This window comes from Plectropomus leopardus, unplaced genomic scaffold (assembly GCF_008729295.1).
Source record: "Plectropomus leopardus isolate mb unplaced genomic scaffold, YSFRI_Pleo_2.0 unplaced_scaffold40497, whole genome shotgun sequence".
NCBI classification, from domain to species: Eukaryota; Metazoa; Chordata; class Actinopteri; order Perciformes; family Serranidae; genus Plectropomus; species Plectropomus leopardus.
Window position 1 is genome coordinate 1 of NW_024644344.1, and position 607 is coordinate 607.

The 607-nt window shown below is 44.3% G+C and overlaps 1 non-coding gene across 1 annotated transcript; it reads left to right on the forward strand.

Annotated features, from left to right (window-relative positions):
• The first annotated feature begins 413 nt into the window (after positions 1 to 413).
• trnav-aac lies at positions 414 to 486 on the forward strand. The gene has a single exon. It is a non-coding gene; the product is annotated as a tRNA-Val (tRNA).
• Positions 487 to 607: the final 121 nt, after the last annotated feature.

Below are 607 nucleotides of genomic sequence, written 5' to 3' on the forward strand. Positions count from 1 at the left end.
AAAGCTCACTTACATTCGTCGTTTGACTTTACGTTTGACACCGCAGTCGGAAAAAAAATTGAAATCACTGCTGCTCCAGTCGTCTGTCACTCAAAGGACAAGATAAACTCATCTCTTTAAAGAAGTGGGGGAAACAGCACCACCACAATTCCACTTTTGGCCAAAAATATATTGCATCTGTAGTGATAATCGCTACCATAGACAATGAATGGGAAAAGTTAGTGATCACTATATCTGGCTCCTGCACGAAAGGTCCCCGGTTTCGAAACCGGGCGGAAACATATGACACGTTTTGGAACAACTCGTTGTTCAAACTCTACAACGTGACCACAGGTCGCTTTCAGCACTTATTAACCAAGCATGGAAGACTAATATATGATTGTGTGTTGACACAGCACTAGACTAGATAGCAAGTTTCCGTAGTGTAGTGGTTATCACGTTCGCCTAACACGCGAAAGGTCCCCGGTTCGAGACCGGGCGGAAACAATAAGAGATTTTAGTTATCATGTCTCAAACATCACACGTTTCCTGACACTGAATGACTAGCTGCTGCCGCTGGTGATGATCAAGAGGTCTGTAACTTCCAATGTGTCCCTAAACGTGGCCC